We start from the raw sequence: 20,074 nt of genomic DNA, 5'->3' as shown, positions 1-20,074 counted from the left end.
TTAATGAAAACTTTTGTTATTTTCTGTTTAATAAATTATACCTACTGTATTCAGTAGGTTGTTTTGCTGTTTATTTAAAAATGAATTATAAAAATTAAAAGTGTAGAGTCATTCTTAAATATGATTTGTTATAATAAATTATCATTTTTTCTTCTTGTGGAATGTCAACTTTTATTTAAGAATCATGAGAAAGCAAGACAGATTTAGAAGAAATTTGCTTAAAGGCTAATTTTACTGGAACCAAATTCTGTTACAATACTCATTTTTAATTTATTAAATAGAATAAGTAGCCTTAGGCTTATTTCCATAAAACAAGCTTAAATGTTTGCTAAAAGCAATATGAAAGATCACATTTGCTGTATCATAACTCAGCAGGTTACTTTATTAATAAGTAAAATGCCCTTCGTCTAGTTTCTGTGCAATTAAAATACCCGAAAACAATTTAAAGTCTTTGTTTTTATAAGAAAGAAGCCAACACATTTTATTAGGAAATTTAGTCTGCTTGAGAGAAATTTTTAATAGAGAAATCAATTCACTTCTCAAATGGTACAAGTAGATTTTGATCTTTTCATTTTCAAATATCTCATTTATAATTTTTATTTCAACAATATTAACCTGTCTTGTTAGTGATATTGTGGTTATAAAAGACATTGGAGATGGGCATAGTTGCTCACCCTGTAATCCCAGCACTTTGGGAAGGCAACGTGGAAGGATTGCTTGAGACCAAAAGTTCGAGATCAGCCTGGGCAACATGGCAAAACCTCGTCTTTATGAAATAAAAATTTTAAAAATTAGCCAGGCATGGTGTCATGTGCCTTCCTGTAGCCCCAGCTACCTGGAAGGCTGAAGCAGGAGGATCACTTGAGCCCAAGAGTTTGAGGCTACAGTGAGGTATAATTGCACCACTGTACTCCTGACTGGGTGACAGAGCCAGACCTTGTTTCTAAAAAACAATAAAAAATAAAAATAAAGATGGCCAATGAGGATGATCACTTGGGTTTGTGGATTTAAGGATTTAGTGGAGCCCATGCTACTGTTAGATAAAGGCTGGGAGGTTGGAAATACATGGAGGAGAGAGGGAAGCCATGCTGGCAACTGGTGCTAGAAGAGACATAAGATTATCTTATGTACAATTCATATTCAGCTCTGGAGTACACTGCCTAGGTATATACCAGTTAGGCTAGAATCAGTCTCTGGGACAATTCTTCTATTTTTTTTTTTTTCTTTTAAGACATTTATTTGTGTGTACTTCAGTCAGGTTTCCTTAAAATAGACAAAACAGCTAAACAAAAATCAGTTGTTAGAAGGGCCTATAATTATGACCTGGGACTTCACTATATCCTAAGGGCAGTTGCACACACACACACACACACACACACACACACACACACACACACACACACACATTTTATAAGGTAGAAGGAACAAACTGTTATCCTTATGTCTGTTACTGTTCATAAATAAGTAGTGCTGTTTGCAAAGAGGAACATTGGCTTTGTCACAGTGCAGGCAATAACTCTTCTTCATTTTCAGGAGCTTAATAATGTTCATAAATAAAGCAGAACAGCTGGGATAATATAAGAGTTTGTTTCTCTTTGGCTGTTTTACTATGAGTGTGAGATTTCCTACTTTAAAAATATTTTGGAAATATTTTTACAAATGTTTTACTTATTTACATATGGAAGTATGGTGTGACTGATGAAGAAACAGGGAAAATTGACAGAGAATATGTCATCTACTCTAAAAAAGCAGTGTGCTTAATTTGGCTTTCAAATCTGTCAGTTTTAAAACTCCATTCAAATAAGATAATGAAATTTAGCTTTGTAATTTAAAACTATATAAAAATTTCAGCATCAGTTTTAAAAATGAAATGAAGGAATATTTTGGAGAACACTATTGGAAGCTTGTGTTGTGTTTAAACATTGGGAAGATAGTTAAAAAGTTATATCTTTCCTTAGAAATATATGTTTTCCTACTTCTTTCAACTTCAGTTATGTTCACATATTTCTAAAATATATGGTAGTTACTAAGTCTTTATTTTGGAAATGTCTATTTTTATATATAGCATTTAAGAAAATGAACATTATTGCAAAAGTCTGAGTGGTAAGTGTTATTTAGAATAGGAATTGTTTAATATTTTTGTTTTACAATTTTATTTTCTTGGTCAATTACATTTTTATTCATTGATCGCGAGTACTTGAAAGATTGACAAGCTAGTCGTCTTGGGTTGAAATGTTAGATTCAGAAATTTAGTAAAAAATACATTCCTCTTTTTAATGAAATATAGGAATATGCTCAAAATTAAATATCTTATTTTAAAAAGCAAGTGAATGAGAATATGAATATAATTTGTGGATTTTTCTCTTTTGTGCTAACAGATACTAGCTACTATAAAATATATATCTAGTATATAGCTGCTATGAAAGTAAAGGGTGTATGCATATATATATTGTAAAAGACATAGGATATAGTTAATATTTGAATATATTAATGCATAGGAGGATAAACAGGTTTATATAAATGTTATAATATGAAGCATGGAGTACATTAATCTTATTTTGTTCATTTTAGCTATTCTTTACAGAGGTGGATAGTTAGTCCTTGGAAGGATAAAGGAATAATGCTATTTCCAACACTAAGAATTCCTTGATCAAGGAAAAGAAAGCAGGTAGCTTTAGGCTGGCAGTGTTGGGGAGACTTGTTTGTTGTGCTCTCTCTCTAGCACTTGGAGCAGATACTCAGCAAATGTAATTAAATGAACTATATGAATAAATGAGTGGATGAATGGTATTTAGCAAGAAGATGATTCTGAAATGAAATGAGAGATTCCCTCTGTCCCTCACTCCCTTTTTCTTTCTTCTTTCTTCCTTTCTTTCTTTTATTTCTCTACTGATACATTTAATATGTTGAGTACCTACTAGGTACCAGCACTATCAGGTGCTTAGATTGTACAGAGTGTCCAAATGTTAAATGTATTTTATTTTTATTGGCTCCTTCAGACTTGTAATATGCCAATATGATTATTAACTTCTTAATTTATAAACTAGAAAGGAGCATATTATAGTATTTCTGTTAATGGCATTCCAAATGTGATTGCACTTTTTTTTCCCTTCAATTTTAGGCAGCACATTGTTTAGTGTGTTATCTCATATAGCAGCTATCAATGCAATTGGGCTTTATCCAACTGTCTTTTATCTCTGAAATGTTAAAAATTGTTTCTTTTGAATCTATGTCAGCAGGCTGCTATTAATTGTGAAAAATGAGTAATTTTCCTGTAGTCTAGATAAAGGTTGCAAGAGTTAAAATTACTTTTCAGCTGGAAATAAAGTTTACTTACTTTGCTTGAAATGTTATCAGTAGTGCAAAAAATATTAACTATAGACCTAAGATAATATTCCCTTTACAAATTTATGTTTTATACTATAAGAAGAAACTTCAAGTTGTTTCAATTCTGACGGATGATAGTTATGATAATATCACCTATAGCTAGGGTAATCTTGCCTAGCAAGCACTGTCACTTGCTCATATCAGGCCAAACAATTCTTTCTTGATTTTATATTAAAAAAAATTCAGTTAAATAATTTCAATGTGAGAACTGTACATTTATTGCCAAGAAGATGAGTTGATGTGTAATTAAATATTTATCATTTTGTCATTTTTATATTAGTTTATTTTTTATTTTTTTATTTTTTTTATTTTTATTTATTTATTTATTTATTTTTTTTTTTGAGACAGAGTCTCACTTTGTTGCCCAGGCTAGAGTGAGTGCCGTGGCATCAGCCTGGCTCACAGCAACCTCAATCTCCGGGACTCAGCGATCCTACTGCCTCAGCCTCCCGAGTAGCTGGGACTACAGGCATGCGCCACCATGCCCGGCTAATTATTTGTATATATATTTTTAGTTGGTCAATTAATGTATTTCTATTTTTGGTAGAGACGGGGTCTCACTCTGGCTGGTTTTGAACTCCTGACCTTGAGCAATCCGCCCGCCTCGGCCTCCCAAAGTGCTAGGATTACAGGCGTGAGCCACCACGCCCGGCCTAGTTTATTTTTTATTTTTTAGAGATGGAGTCTCTCTATGTTGCCCTGGCTGGCCTTAAGCTCCTGGGATCAAGGGATCCTCCCACCTCCAACTCACAAGTAGCTGGGAGTATAGGCATGTCTATATTAGTTTAATCTTACTTTTGCATAGGAGATCAGAGAGATGATGCTTGAAAGCTACCTATGTGTTGAGTAAAGGAGAAGATATTTAGGAGATTACAACTAGGTATGCTTTTGGGATCAATCTATCTGTCTATATCATCCATCTATTTAATTTGATTTATAAAATTCTTTTTTATAGATATATGACACTTATCCATTCTCCTATTGATGGACATTTCAATAATTTCCAATATATTTTTGTACTTACTATGTTTTGGGGAACATTTTTGATCATGTCTCCATGGGTACATGTTTCTCTAGAGCTTATACATAGAAGTACAATCGTGATTTATAGATTATGTGTATTGTTAACTTTATTAGATACTTACTGAAATTGCTCTTCTAAGTAGCTGAATCAATTTAAACTCCCACTAGTAGTTTTTGTGTTGTCATCATTTCACATTCTTTTCAAAATTTAGTATTGTCAGAATTTTAAACAGTTTTGCTGAACCAATAGATAGGAAGTGATATCTTGTTTTCAAAATGTGCAGTTCCCTGATTACTTGGGAGTCTTAATGTCTTTTCTCATGAAGTTGTTTATTTTGTGTATTTAATTTCCCTTATAAATACTTCATGTGAACATGCATACAGACCTAGAGGATATGTACCATGTTACGTTGTGTATGTATTTAAATTTTTTCTAGGCACAGATTTCACCTTGGATTTCCAGATCTTAAAGTTTTAACTAAAATAATTCAAATTTCTTTCTGCATACAATAGAAATCCAAGCTTCCTATAAGGTTTCTGCACACTGCAAGGCTTGCAGTCACATGGTTACTCCTACCTCTGCTCCCCTGCTTTTTTTATTTGCTGTGTTCTCTTTCCTATCATATTAACTCAGTATTAATTTTTTTCTTAATTTCCAGCTCCACAAACAGACATACATGCATACACACTCACCTTGATATACGAGTAAAATAAATTTTATGAGATAGTGGTGATAAAGGAAGACAAAGTCTAAAGATCACAAATGATTTCAAATTTAACATTGATTTCTGTGTTTGCAAGTCTTTCAGCCCTCTATTACGAACGCACAAAGCCACCATCCTTATGTCACTTTTCTGGCCCATAAACCCCCCACTGTCTTGTGTGATACTCTCATCTCTAGATGGTGAGATAATATATCTTCCAGTAATATCTCTCCATCTATTTTCTATATTCAAATGTATGTTCTTCCATTTATTATATGAGCACAGAAATATTAAATAACCACCATATATGTCTGAGGCTGAATGTAAACTGAGTACTTTTTGATCACCTTGTTGTCTATTAGATAATATTTTGGGAGCAATGAATTTCCCAAGTCAAACATACAAAGTATAGTAATCTTTTATAAAGTATATACAAGATATATAATTTATTTTTAGTATTAGTTAAATTGATTACATTTTATGTTTTGAAATATTGACTTTTATACTATTAGTAATCCATGAAAAGAAATAAACAATTATTAGCAAAGCTGATTTATCTTAGGAGTATTTACTTCTAAAAGCAAAAATAAAGTTAATCAGGAATTTTTCTAAAACCCCAAATTTATTTTATTTAAATGATTTTTTTCTTATTTTTCTTATGACTAAATAAGGAAGAAATAAAATCAGCTGAATTACAAAAGCATTTTTCAAAATATTGCGTAGAAATATACCTCAAAGGAAAGTTGTAATATAGCTATTGTGTAGTATGACACTCATTTTGTAATTCAGTATTTATGAATTCTTTAAAAAAATCTTTGACCTTATGTTAACAAAGTTAACCATTATATTGATACTGATATTTAAAACTTGCTTGCTGGGCAGACATAGTGGCTCATGCCTGGAATCCTAGCACTTTGGAAAGCCGAGGTGGGAGGATCACTTGAGACCAGGAGTTCAAGACATACCTGAGCAACATAGCAAGACCCCCCTCTCTATCAAAAATAGAAAAATTAGCCTAGTGAGGTGGCATGTGCAGCAGTCCCAACTACTTGGGAGGGTGAGGCAGGAGGATCTCCTGAGCCTAGGAGTTTGAAGTTGCAGTGAACTGTGATGACACCACTGCTCTCTAGCCTAGGCTATAATGTGAGACCCTGTCTCAAAACAAAAACAAAAAAACAAAAACAAAAAACACCCCCCAAAATTTATGTGCTGCAAAAAATGAAATTTATGGTCTTTTTGTTTTCTAGTTTAGCCTATGCACTTAATATCTCAATATGGCCCTTTGTTTTTTGCCAACAATGTCAATGTATATATTTTGTGAATGTATGTCTTAGAATTAATGTTTCTGTACAGTAATACAGTAAAAAGTTTTAATATTGAAAGTAGGGTATTTCCCTATTTATAAGAGAGTAGTAGAAAAACAAAGATTGAGGGATAATTTGAATATATCTAAATATATTTTATGTGAAGAGCAAAATTATAGTAAAAGTGAGTAGTAATCTTATGAATTATTACTATTCTATTACTAGTATAAATTTTGTGAATAAGTTTTGTTGAAATATATCTTGAGGTACAAAATTATTTACCAATTCTTCTGATAGGACATTTTTTAATAGTTGTTTTTGTGCCAACATATTTAGTTTTAGGAAGCATGACTTACCCCTGTTAAGTATCCAGTGGAACTAATTAGTTTAAAAAAATAACATTGCCAGTATTTGGAGAACTTACAGTTTTATGTCTTTTAAGACCCTACAACATTTTATCTAAGATGGTTGATGTCACTTTGCTTTAATTATTTTTACAGGAAAGATAAAATAATGATACTATTAAAATATTTAATAAATTATTTTAAAACTCAATAATGTATTTTCACCCTTTACTTATTATCTCATGACAGTTTATCATGTGTAATATTTCAACATAGTTGTTTTTATGCTATGTGTCAAATGACAGCATTTTGTTCTCCCTTCTGCCTTGTCAGAGCACTACATTTTTTGGGTGACCACCCACAAGGACAGTGTTCTTAGGGACAGTGAACTCTGCTGCAGCTATAGTGGATGCCATGAAAAGGAATAGAAAGTATGTGTATGGTTTGAAATAGCTTTTGTTGGAAATGAGGAAGGATATAACCAAAAGCCAGTTAGAAGGCTAACGTTGGACACAACTAATTAGTAGTAAAACCAGTATGCATCACAGTGTGATTGATTTTGTTTTTACCTGTTTTTAGTGCCAGGGAGTATAGCAGTGCTGATACATGGTTAGGAAGGTACCGTGAAATGTACAGGAGATCCATTAGTTCATCCAACAAATATTCATGGAGCAACTTGTATGTGCCAGCACTGTTTTAAGTGCTTGGATGAATCGGTAAATGAAACAAAGGTCAGGGTCCTAGTAGTTTGCATTTCAGCCATGGAAGATAGAAAACAAACAAACAAAATACAGATGCAAGTTAGAACATATCAAATGCTTTGGAGAAATATATAGAACTGGGTGAGGGGGGATGGGAGTGCTGGAGGGTTGCGATTTTTATATTCGATAGTCAAGGAAAGGTGACATTCCAGCCAAGATTTGAAGAAAGGGAAGGAATTAGTTATGTGGATATCTGGGCAAAACACATTCCAGTGAGAGGGAATAGCCCTAAGGCAGGAGCAGGCTCAGGTGTCAGAGGAGCAGCAACAATGATGCCAGCCTGGCTGGGGCCCAGTGGATGATATGGGGGGGTGATTGGAAAGGATGTCACAGAGGCAACAGAGATCTTACAGGGCCCCTTAGGCTTTAGTTTTTACCAGAGGTGTAGTTTGATTTCAAAACAATTACTCTATCTAGTTGTTATCTAGTCTTTCATAGCCTGTAGAGGGGTTTCGGTAGACCTAAGAAGCCTAGGTAGGGGGTTCTTGTAATAATCCAGAGGAGACATCATGATGATGCTGACCTGGGTCTTGGCAATAGAGTGGTAAGAAGTGGCCAGACTCTGGATATATTATGGTCAGTAGTGGCCACTGCACATAGTAGGAAGCAAATTGAAGCCAAGAGAGAGGTCTGATTGTGGTAAAATATATCAAAGTTTTGTCTGTAGGGTAGGTGCCTCAAGTGTAGTGGAGTTAAAGAGAAGGGCAGGCTGTACTATGGGTTTCCATATTGACCCTGGAATCTCCGAGTCTGTTGGTAGAGTTGGAGGGACAACCTGTGACTTCTTGCCCCCAAATTCTCAATGAAAGAGGGACATTGGTTGGTGTGACAGGGACTTAGGAGGCTCCAGTGGAGGCTAATCTTTGACACTGTGTAGAATAGTGATAGTTTGAAAGAGCCAGGAGATTTACAATGTCTGTCTTTTGTCTGGCTCTGTAAAGTGATAGAAATGTTGTTTCTGTAATAAAATATATCTAGATATGAAAATAAAATTAATTTTGATAGAATAACTCATGATTCTACACAATGAAATTTTACCAATATTTAGCATAATTTAAAAGTAAAGGGCTTTATAAAGAAGTAAATTATACAAATAAATTAACTTGAGTGAAATTTATAATAAAACTGAGCATTGAAGGGGAATACATATAATGAGACAACATTGAATAAAGTTACATAATCAAAATCATGACTTTGTGTATGAGAAATATATTTTAATTGTAAAAGATATAACATGATTGCATAAAAGTTGGAAATAAAATACTTTATTAGTCAATAGCTCTGTTAGCAAATAAGGGTCTATGACAAACTTCAGGCTGTTGGCACTCCATTGTGAAGTTCTTGGTGGTAATTCTCACACATTTGCCATTTTTATATGAATCAACAATGAATTGAATTATGTTTGCCAAGTAATATTAAAAGTTATCAATCATTTAAATAATGTCTTTTTATTATATCATCTCTTATCTATTTAGAAATATTTGCAGTTTATGTAACTGGCATTACTGGCAAATTTAGAAATCTTAAATGACATAATTTAGTATAAAGTGTGAAATACATTTTATTAAAATGTGGAAGCTTTCTTAATATTTAAGCTCTTTTTTTTATAGCCCTGGGGGGAGAGCAGATTAAGATGAAAATATTACACCATCATCCATAATATTTAATTGGTAAAGTGATAAGATAAAATGGAAAATATGGTACCTCTCTCTCTTCAGACAAATAGAGGACTTACATTTTAGAACCATTTTCAATGTAACTGTTCATGATGGGAAATTATCCATGTGTATCTATCTCTATGCTTTTAGCATAAAATATATCTAGCAATAAATGCAATATAGATGCTATAGATTTTATGCAGAAGGCAAAGGGCTTAAAATGGCATCTCAAGATCCAGAGAGTTATAATAATAAATAAAGGGTGATTGTTGGATAGCTATGCTGTGCTTATTTTATTCCAGGGTAATTCTGCCTCTGGGCTAACTTTTGTATAAACAAAGATAATTGAACTTTTGTACCTTAAAGGATATTGTTCTCTTGTAATATTTGACTTCATCCCCTCAGGGTATAAACTTGACTTGAATGTTAACTGGGGAAACATATTCAGTATTAGCCTCCTTAAATAGGAATAAATTGAAGATACTCCATAATAGTGAACATTGGTTATTTGTTGTGGGAAACATTTGTTATTGAGATAGGGAAGGCAATATGCTTAAGAGTTTAAGAACAAGGGCTCTAGAGTTAGAGGGTCAGGGTTTGGATCTTATCTCAAGACTTGCTATGTGGACCTCAATTTCCTTGCTTATAGACTAGAATAATTACAGTACCACCTTCTAGGCTGCAATTAATGAGGATTAATTGAGGTAACCACCTATGTGGGCTTCTTAGGTCCACCAGAGCCTCTCTATAGGATATGATAGGCTAGATAACAACTAGATAATTCTTTTAAAATCAAACCACAACTATGGTAAAAACTAAAGCCTAAGAGGGCTTTAAGATCTGCCTGTAAGATCTGCCTCCAATTGCCTCTGTGATATCCTTTCCAATCAACCCCCCATGTCACCCACTGGGCTCCAGCCATGCTGGCATCATTGTTACTGTTCCTTTGACACCCACCTTAGAGGTATTTAAAGTACTTACCATGATAGCATGGTGCCTGCTACATAGCACACACTCAGCATATGTTAGCTATTCTTCTTCTTCCTTTAACTATGGAGCAAATTTTCACCCCAATATTTGATAGGAAGTAAACATTTCGTGGCAGAAATTGGCTAAAATGACTTCTCTGTAAGTGGGTTATGAAGAATGTTATAAAGTCAATTGTTACATTATCAGAAGTGCTTCAGGGCCTTGGTGATCCAAACTCCTAGACGCCTTCTTGGATTATTGTGTCCAGTGGGGTTGCCAAGAGTCACACTGCAAGTGCTTGGGGTTATGGCAAAAGATTCTCTTTAAATTTGTAAAGATCAGCCATTGAGAAAAATTACTGGGGAATAATAATAATTGGTATATTTTAAAGCAGATTTTTCTGCTGCCCAGCTGGTCATCAAATGAAATTTCAAATTTTATTAAATGGTATTAAATTGCTATGTTTTGACTCTCACTGTAATAGAAACTAACATGATTACTAAAATATAAGGTTGGACTAACAGAACAATACAAAGGGAAAGAGTCCATGGGAAATTATTCAATGTCTGGCTTAACAAATGCTGTAAACTTATTAGTGTCCTTTTCCAAATGAGAATATTTTATATAGAAGAGGTTTTAAATTTTTGATGCTACTGATTCATTTGGATTGCATTCTGGGATATTTGTAGTTTATGTTTCTATATATCTTAACAAAGCCAAGACATTATATTATACATTTGTGAGTTATTAGATAGCATCACTAACTTCAAATAAGTCCTTTACACTACAGCATGGGATAAATAAATGCATGTCCCTCCGGGCAATGTGAAATGTTTTGTGGATAATATAATGGAATATGGCATAAAACTTAATCTAAGATTTCACTGAATTACTTTGAAGTCTAGTGTTTATTAAGACAATTTCTTATTTTGGTCCAAATGTTGCTGATCTTTGTTTCATAAGATTATGTAACTAATAGCTGCACTTCTCACCCGCTGAAGAGATGAAATGTTATTGTAGCTTTTCTGCAAGACATTGTAGAGGGTTTTCTCTCTACATGAGGAAAGATTGTGGAGAGAGAGAGACATTTAAAACTCTGGAGAGTATGATTTGGGAATCCTCTTCTCACATTATACTTAGAAGGGTGGGGCAAAGGTATATATTGATTCAAAAAGGAATGGTAAATGCTGTGTTTGCATTCTGATTTTTAATGTGCTTACATACTAGCTGTAGTCCTAGGGCAATACTTTAGAGTGATCTAGGCCAACTGCTTAATTTTTTTTTCACTACAAACCTTCAAAGTAGATTTAAATGAAATTGTCTATGTATTTGGCAACTCCTACTCAATACATTTAGCATATTTGTTTTAATGAAACCATACATTTTGAATGAAGATTAAGAATATATTTAACAGTTGGTAACAGCTATTTTAGTAAGCAGTTTGACAGCACTCAATTAAATATATGTTTTCTACTGGTTATATACAGTTGTCACTTGGTATCCATGGTCCATTGGTTCCAGGAACCCCTTAGATGCCAAATCCACAGATGTTTATGTCCCTTAAATAAAATGGCGTAGTGTTTGCATATAACCTACTCACATCCTTCTATATACTTTATCAGGTGCCCTCAAACTACGGCCTGTGGGCCACATGCGGGTGTTTTTGCACGTTTGTTTTTTTTACTTCAAAATAAGATATGTGCAGTGTGCATAGGAATTTGTTCATAGTTTTTTAAGACTACAGTCCGGCCCTCCAACGGTATGAGGGACAGTGAACTGGCCCCCTGTTTAAAAAGTTTGAGGACCCCTGCTTACATCATCTCTAGATTACTTATCATACCGAATACAATGCCTGTATGTCACTTCCTGTGTGTGGATTCAACATAGCACTCAGTATGCAGCAAATTCAAGTTTCGTATTTTGGAACTTTGTGGACTTTTTTCCCCTGAATAATTTAAATCCACCATTGTTTAAATCCACAGACGCAGAATTCACAGATATGACGGGCTGATTGTATATTGGAAATTTTTTAACAGACCATTAAGAGACATGTATTAATACAAAAATGTTAATTGTAGTGTTTGTCTGAGAGCTGGGAGTTGAGGCAATCTGAGTTTCTGTAATTAAGAAAAGGTAAGAAAAAAATACACAGAAAATACATTATAAAATAGTATGTATTATTAGGAATGACAGACTGGATGCATATACAGTTACATGGATAGACTTTAAAAACCTAAACTTGTGTCTAGAAAAGAAGAAAAAGAATGAAGTATATAGCACAATACCATATATGTATCTTAAAGAAACATGTATAGAGCAATTATATGTATTTTACTAGAACATATAAAAATAAGAGTTCATGTTACACACATCAGAATGATTGCTTAAGTATGTATGATTGCATAATTTACTATCAAACCTCATAAATTTTAATAGAGATGAGATATGCTAAGAATAGTTCAAAAGAAATTGAAAGTTAAATACTTAGTTAAAATCTAGCAAACATGTAAAAAATCTGTATGCTGAAAATGCTGATGAAAAAAATCACAGAATTTAAATAGATGGAGAGACATATCATGTTCATGAATTGGAAGACTCAACATAGTAGAAATGACAATTTCACCAAAATTACTCTTTAGGTTTAACATAATTTCTATCAAAATCCTAGAAGACATGGTGTAAATAGAGTCAAGCTTTTTTTGAAATTTATAGGGAAAGACATAGCACCTAGAATAGCTAAAACAATTTTGAAAAAGAAGTGGGAAGAGAATCACTTTACTTGATAATAGGCTTACTACACAGCTGCAATATTAAATATGTGGTATTGGTAGAGGGATAGACACACAGAACAGATTAGAGAACCTCAAAACAGACCCACACAAATATGCCTGACTGATTTTTAAGAGATTCAAAAACTATTCAGTGGAGGAAGGATATCCTTTTCAAGAAATTGTGTTGAGCAATTGGACATTCATAGGGAAAAAAGTATACATAAACCTAAACCTCAAACTTTATGCAATAATTATCAAAACATAGATCATATAGTTTATGTAAAATTATAATTTTTTTTTTGAGACAGAGTCTTTCTTTGTTGCCTGGACTAGAGTGCCATGGCATCAGCCTAGCTCACAGCAACCTCAAACTCCTGGGCTCAAAATATCCTCTGCCTCAGTCTCCTGAGTAGCTCCTATAGTAGGGACTATAGGCATGCCTAGCTAATTTTGTCTATATGTTTTTAGTTGTCTGCCTAATTTCTTTCTATTTTTAGTAGAGATGGAGTCTTGCTCTTGCTTAGGCTGGTCTTGAACTCCTGACCCTGAATGATCCTCCTACCTTGGCCTCCCAGAGTGTTAGGATTACAGGTGTGAGCCACTGTGCCTGGCTGGAAAATATATATTTTGACAGCACAGTTTTAGGATTTTAGGCCTAAATATTGTATCATTATTTGTTCATATCAAGGAAAAAAAGGTTGTATGTAAAGTCCCAGTTAGGCCTTTTCCAAGAGCACGAGAAAGGAAGTCTGTGGTGTTAAAAGAAGTTGTGTGTCTAACTTAACCATAAGAAATCTTTTCAGTAAGGGGTATGGCAATTGGGAAGCACTGGAAAAGAATGAAAAAAGACTGGATCTCCCAGCAAGCAGAGGAGTTGTGCAGCATACAGGGGCTTTTGTATTTTTATCTCTAATTTCAATGATGGAGATAGGGGAGGAAAGTAGAAGTTCCAAAAATTCGGGTAGAGCAGGATAAGTGCCTCTGGTATTGATTAGAAAATTCGCCTGCTTTACCTGCAACAGAGAGAGTTACCCAAGGCTTGGCCATTCTGATGTTGTGAAGTGGAGTTGGTTTTGAAGTCGAGGTCCGTTTGTCAGACTGAAGCAGTCCCAGAAGATCTGTGGGTATGGAGAATGTTGGCTCAAGAGGGCCCTCCTGTTCCAGAAGGCAAGTGTGTTCCCCTGTCTCAAGCAGAGGACACTCTCACTTCTAGTATAGAGAGGGCCCCTTTTGTAGAGAGGGCATGGTCCCAGTGGAGCCTACTTCCTGGGCCATTCCTTATTCTGTGACCCAATTGGTTGTAGTTGAAGTAGGGCTTAGCTCCTGGAGCAGGGCATGATCCTGGTGTCTTTTTGTCTGAGCCTCTCAGGTAACTTTGTCTCTGAAAAACTCCTCTTAAGGTGGTAGCCACCATTTGAAAAACTTCTTTTTGCTCTCGGTCCTGTTGTCAGTCCACTTTTTAATTTTCTTTTCTTCTCTTCTCATTTTGATCATTGAAGACCTTGAAGGCCAGGTCTAAAAGCTCTGCTTGTGGAGTTTGAGGTCCCTTTTTAAGTTTTTGGAGTTTATGTCAAATATCGGGGGCTCGTTGGGAGATGAAGCGTATTGTTAAGTTGGTTTATGCCTCCCTGAGGTCAGGATCTATGTTAGTAGAGAGGTGAACGGCCTCAGATAGTTGTGAAAGGTACAGGACTGGATTTTTATCCTGGCCCTGAGTAATTTTTTTAACTTTATCATAATTAACAGGTTTAGCAAGTGGCTCTTTTTATTTCTTCTATGAGACAGGAAAGCATATGGTCTTGCCATCCTCTATGAGGAGATTCCTATTGGTAATTCCAATTTAGGTCCTGTTTTGGGACCACCAGGGGGTCAACAGTTATCAGGGTGTCTTCAATTGAGATCATCTGTGTGCTCCCTACTCTCAACCTAAACATGGCTCCTCTCCTCAGGAGTAGAAAGTGAAGAAAATTATAAGGATATCTCTCCATGATGGGTCATAGGAGGAGAGGGTGAGGTAGTCAAATTTTTTGGAAAAACTTGGAAGGGTCAAGAAGCTGTCCAGTTTGGTTTCTATTTAATACAAATCAGACACAGAGAAAGGAAACGGAATCACATAATGTCTTCCTAACCAGAAACCTTTTGAAGAGGGAGTTGGTGTAAGAGGGAGCTGGCAGGGAGGTATTTTGGAATGTCTCGCTGGAACAAGCACAGCTGGCAAGAGTGGTGGAGATGGAGAAGAGGAAGAAGGAGGGGGAGAAGTAGTGGGAAGTGAAGATGGTGGAGTTAAAGGGTTAGACAATGGCACCAAAGGAGGAAGGTGATATGGAGAGGAAACAGGGGAAGCTGAAAGGGAAACATCTGGGTTAGGGGAGGATGGGGGAGGGATGTAGAGGTCAGAGGTAACATGTGGCAGGCAGAGCGCAGATCTGGATGTCGAGCAAGCTCATAGTCTGAACTTGGGAACTCAGGCTACTTGCTGAGGCAGCAGCAATGGAGGTCTAGTTGAAGAATGGTACTATGATTAAGAGATCCATTCTTGGGCCAAATCTCTTGGTCATCTAATTTATATTGTGTCTAGGCTGTATTGTAATAGAAGACTAAATATTTGGATTGGAGGTTGGTAAGTCTCAAAGTTTTTAAATTCTTAAGGAGACATCCCAATGTCTTCAGGTGGGGCTGATTGAACATTGTCTATGATAACTAAGAGAAAGAAAAGGAAAGGAATTTTTAGAGATGAGGTAATATTACAAAAGAAGAGAGTCTGAGAGGGGCATCCCCAACTCAAGACCACCTTGAGATCTGATCAGACATTGGGCTTCCCTGAGACCTGAGTCAGACTGAAACCTAGAGATTTGGCCAGAAAGTGGCTATCCCCAAATTCTGACTCAGACTGAACCCCAGAGATCTTCCCCAAAGCCAGATGTCCCTGGGTCTGAGTGAAGACCAAGAGAAGTGGTTAGGAAGCATCCTTTCAAGGAACCTCCTGAAAGTGGTAGATCCAGTATGGGGTTTTCCATCCTAGACCAAATCAAAAGCTATCACTCTTAGCCTAGAGCATATGACCATTCCCAGAGCCTAAGAGACTCACCGAATTCTGAATTGTATTGAGGGCACTGAGAAGGATGTCCTGAGAGTTGCAAAGCAGAGGAGGGAGCAGTCTTGAGCAGAGGTAGAAAAGCGGATCCCTATACAGTCTACCAAAATGTCAGGGAGGGAACTTGTACCGCAGGATGAGAAAGAATTCTCGACTCAAAAATTAACATAGGTTTAAAACAAAAAGTTTATTTTACTTTCCAAGAGAAAAAGGATGCTCCTCCCTCCCCACACGTAAAATGTGTTGGCCCTGAGAATGAGTGGCTTGAGCTTTTATTGAGGTTAGCAAGGGTAAAAAAAGTAGTTATTGTTGCTAAATGATAATGGGAGGTGGTTGTGTTTGTTTATTTCCCTATTAGGCTGGCTTATCGGACTTCTCTGAATGTGGTCTGGCAGATGTAGAGGAGGGTTTCACCCCTTCTGTCTGCTCAGTACTCTTCAAGCGCTGTAAAACAAACTCTTAAAGACAGCAAGTTAAGCCACAGGTGGTGAATCAAACAAAAGGATGTTGTGTGCAGTAATTTTTCCCCCTCTTTTAAAATGCTGGATGGATTATTAACAATGCTGTCCATTTAATATTCTTTTAACACAGGTTTATCTTTTTAGTTGCCTACATTCTTCTCTCTCTCTCTCTCTCTCTCGCTCTCTGTTTCACACTCATTCTCCATCTCTAATGTCCTATAGAATAATTAACATATAGTAAAATGTATACTTCTTAGGTGAGCATTCTATGAGATTTTTTGATTTGCTTTTTTTTTTTAGAGGTAGGGTCTGGTACCCAGGATGGAGTGCAGTTGTGCACTCATAGTTCACTGCAGTCTTGAACTCCTGGGTTCAGGTGATCCTCCCACCTCAGCCTCCCAAGCAGCTAATTCTACAGGCATGTGCCACATTCTGTGAATTTTGATAGATGTATTCAGTCATGTAAACAACCACCAAAATCATCATATAAAAATATTTCCTCACCCCAAATAGTTTTCTGAGATATTTGTCTCTTTAATTTTGCCTTTTCCAGAATGTTATATAAATTAAATCACACATCATGTAGCCTTCTGTGTCTGGCTTATTCCTCTTAAGTACCACAGTTTGTCTAATTTTAAATTGGAGGTGCTGCATTCTTTTGTTGCATTTCATCTTGTTGTGAATATATTTGACATTTTTGACACCTTTATTTGATTTTTCTCTATAGAACATAATACAGTATAGAAAAGATTCTCTTGGTAACTGCTATACCTAGTCAGCTCTGGGCTAATTCTGTTTAATTGCTGGTTTTTTAAATTATAATATTTTTGTATTGAAATGTCTACATTTTTCAATGCAAATATTTTCACATTTACTACCTTTTCTGCCTTCATCAGAGTACCCACTTATCTTTAATTTTTTTCCTCTATGGGGAACTTGTTAAGTAAGTCATTTCTGTGACTCTTTTGAACATTTCACCCAGTCTAAATGCTGCAAATCATAGACATTTTCAATTCCAGTCCATTTCAGTAGAGAGTATAAATTTATTCCAATAAAAATAGCTTCATCAAAAGATTCTTCCCACAAGTTGAATTAATCCAAATCAAGCTAAAATTATGAATATTGTTTGAGATCCCACTATTTAATTTATTCAGTTCCTCCCTTGCTTTTGGTCAGGAAAAATTTCAGTGTCTTTGTTTCAAATGTTATTATCAGAAATTAAAATACTGTACATTGAAAGTTTTAAAAACGGAAGTATTTTTGGTGCTACTTTTTTTTTTTTTTCAAGACAGGGTCTTTCTCTGTCTCCCAGGTTAGAGTACGATGGCATCATCATAGCTCACTGCAACCTCAAACTCCTGGGCTCCAGTGATCCTCCTGCCCTGGCTTTCCAAGTAGTTGGGACAATAGGCATGTGCTACCATGCCTGGTTAACTTTTCTACTTTGGCGTTACTTTTGTTAAATATTTTGATTTAGGATTCCAGATCATTTCTCTGGCTGGCCAGGAATGATGAGGATGACAAGTTAGGTTATATTAATAGTCTGGGAGAAAGAAAAGACAATGGAATGAGTTTTGATAGTGATAACAGGGAGCAGGGGAGAAAGATTCTAAATATGTCTAGAAGAAGAATTTAACAGGACTGGGTAAATGACTAGCTATGGAGTGGGATTAGGGAAAGAAAGGAGACCAGGATCAACATGAGTCTTGCGAGAGAGTGCTTCCAGGAGCTGATTTACAATGTCCTCATTTCCCTTACTTCTTAGTTTTTGAGAAAGTTCTTTTGAAAATTTTATTCAACTCCAGGACTGTGAGTATGCTACTGTAGAGACTCATCCATTACTCCATCAATATTTACTTAGTATATATTGAATGCTGCGCACTGTACCATATTCAGGCAGTACAGTGCTCACTTTGTACAAGTTTGTGTTAACTGAAACTCATGCATATCTGAACCAGGTGCTGCATTGATCTTAGTTACCAGACAATATGCAAAATGAAGACTGCTTGTACTTTATCTAGAGATAGGACTGGAAATTATGACAGCTTTTAAGAAGCTTAAAATCTATTGTGGAAAATAGATAAATGTTCAGTGTGTTTTGCTATGATGGAGAGAAAAACAGGTCTGGAGAGCTAAGTGGCCCACAAGTTCTCCACTAGGGCCACAGCCAAGTGTGAAAGGTGGAGAGTATTGGCAAGTTAACCTGAAGATGTGCAGTCCCTTGCAGTTACTTTAATTTACTGAGAATCTGTGTTTGTGTCTTTTCTCACTCCCAATTTTCCTCTTTTCTCACTTTCCTCATATGCTTTCCTTCCCTTCTTATTCTCTCAATTCACCGACTCTTTCTCTTTTCTCTGCTGTCCTCTCTATTTCATCACCTTTGTCATAATTAAGATCTATGTTAATAGTATTTTTCAAGAACATTATTTTACATTTCATTATCCTTTATTCTTTTGTTTTTAGTATGGTTTGTATTAATCTTTTCAAATTTTTTAACAAAAATATATTTAAAATATTTTCTTTCATATGTTTCAGATTTATGAAGATGACTTCATAAAGATGACTTAATTTTTGAAGTTAAAAGTTGTCTTCTTGGTAATGAGACTGTTTTAAGGGATAAATTTTCTTTTGGTTACAGCTTTACTCTATTGATTAGATTTTATTATGAAGTATCATTTTTTGTTTTGTTCTGGTCTGCAATTTTACTTTTTTTTTTTTTTTTTTTTTTTTGAGACAGAGTCTCGCTTTCTTGCCTAGGTTAGAGTGAGTGCCATGGCGTCAGCCTAGCTCACAGCAACCTCAAACTCCTGGGCTTAAGCAATCCTACTGCCTCAGCCTCCCGAGTTGCTGGGACTACAGGCATGAGCCACCATGCCCGGCTAATTTTATATATATATATATATATATATATATATATATATATATATATATATATGTTGGCCAATTAATTTCTTTCTATTTTTTATAGTAGAGACGAGGTCTCGCTCAGGCTGGTTTTGAACTCCTGACCTTGAGCAATCCGCCCGCCTCGGCCTCCCAGAGTGCTAGGATTACAAGCGTGAGCCACCGCGCCCGGCCTGCAATTTTACTTTTGACTTTCTTCTTTGAGGTTAGCTAGGCAGTTTTTGGTCAGGATTGACTAGGTTTACTGCAGTTACAATGACCCTAAAATATCAGTGGCTCACATCCAGAAAGAGGCTACAAGTCCTTTATGGGTAGGTGATGTCTCTTCCTGCCCAGGATCCAGGAGAAGCCCTATGTGAGATATTGTTGCTACAGTGGTGGCAAAAGGAACAACAGTCCTGGCTCCAAATGCATCTGCTTGGAAGAAATGCATGTTTCTTTTTCACTCACATTTCATCTGCCAGAGCAAGCCTGGGGCAATACCTAGCATCAAGACTTGGTGTTCTGTAATATTTTTACAGGGAGAGAGAACATATTTTGAAAGAAAATTCAATCTACCCTGAAGAATGTTGGTGTGGGTTGAATTGTGTCTATCCCCCACAAAAAATATGCTGGAATCTTTACCTCTGGAACTTCAGAATGTGCCTGTATTTGGAAAGAGAGTTTTTACAGAGGTAATCAGGTTAAAATGAGG

At 35.6% G+C, this 20,074-nt stretch overlaps 1 protein-coding gene across 1 annotated transcript in view; it reads left to right on the top strand.

The window, feature by feature from the left end:
• GPC5 (glypican 5) overlaps positions 1-20,074 on the top strand; it is a 1,282,273-nt gene that overhangs the window by 44,725 nt on the left and 1,217,474 nt on the right. The window lies entirely within an intron of this gene.

The sequence above is a fragment of the Microcebus murinus genome, chromosome 13, assembly GCF_040939455.1.
Source record: "Microcebus murinus isolate Inina chromosome 13, M.murinus_Inina_mat1.0, whole genome shotgun sequence".
NCBI lineage: Eukaryota > Metazoa > Chordata > Mammalia > Primates > Cheirogaleidae > Microcebus > Microcebus murinus.
The sequence above is the reverse complement of the archived record's forward strand: the minus strand, read 5'-3'. Positions and strand labels throughout refer to the sequence as shown.